The sequence below is a fragment of the Octopus bimaculoides genome, chromosome 15 (genome assembly GCF_001194135.2).
Source record: "Octopus bimaculoides isolate UCB-OBI-ISO-001 chromosome 15, ASM119413v2, whole genome shotgun sequence".
Lineage (NCBI taxonomy): Eukaryota > Metazoa > Mollusca > Cephalopoda > Octopoda > Octopodidae > Octopus > Octopus bimaculoides.
Genome location: NC_068995.1, coordinates 49,013,178 through 49,014,117, shown reverse-complemented (window position 1 = coordinate 49,014,117; position 940 = coordinate 49,013,178). Strand labels below are relative to the sequence as shown.

The window sequence follows — 940 nt, the reverse complement described above, 5'->3', positions numbered from 1 at the left end:
CCGCTAGCAGCTAAATTTTTTTTTATTCTCTCTGTTTATTTTCTCGTGTTCCTTTCTGTTGAAGAGCGTAGGCTCGAAATGTTAAAGACTTTTTCACCTTCCTGAGCATTAAACTAATACGCCTGTTTGTTGTTTATACACCTGTCTTCGTTTTGTATATATATTGCTTGACAACCGATGTTGGTGAGTTTACATCCCCGTACCTTAGCGATTCGACACAAGAGACCGAATAGAGTAGTACTAGACCGATAGAATAAGTACTAGGCTTACAAAGAATAAGTCCTGGGGCAGATTTCTTCGACTAAAAGCAGTGTTCCAGCATGGCCACAGTCAAATAACTGAAACATGTAATAAATAAAAAAACAATAACGCATGTGGTGGTGCACCAGCATGACCGCAGTCACTTGGCTGGAACACATAAATAAATAAATAAATAAATATGTTTATGATATTACATATTCTCAACCTGGAGAGATAAGGAGTAGATTAGCGTGGCCCCTGCGCTTGGATGACGGGCAAATTCGTGAAGCGTTCCATATTTTTAAAGGCGCAGGCGTGGCTGTGTGGTAAGAAACTTGGTTCTCAACCATATGGTTCTGGGTTCAGTCCCACAGCGTGGCAACTTGAACAAGTTTCTTCTACTATAATTATCATTTATCTTTTCCGATTATGATGCATTTAATTCTTCGTACGTTGTTGACATTATTTTGTTTGCCTATTAAATATTTCAGCCGGAAGTATGAGAGCCTATCTCTTCCTGGTACCTTCTTGTTTTTGCTATCTGTAGCGTCTTGACAACTTTACGAGGTTATTGCATAATGCCTACACAAGTATCGACATGTTGCTTTCACCATTTTGAACTCCCGTCTGTGTCGACCATTTTGCTCTTCAGTCTTCTACCCTTACCACATTCCAGCAATAACATTCTACCATTTCCCTT

At 39.5% G+C, this 940-nt stretch overlaps 1 non-coding gene across 1 annotated transcript; it reads left to right on the top strand.

Moving 5' to 3' along the window:
• The first annotated feature begins 439 nt into the window (after window positions 1-439).
• LOC128249565 (U6 spliceosomal RNA) lies at window positions 440-543 on the top strand. The gene has a single exon (XR_008265677.1). It is a non-coding gene; the product is annotated as a U6 spliceosomal RNA (small nuclear RNA).
• The last annotated feature ends 397 nt before the right edge of the window (window positions 544-940 follow it).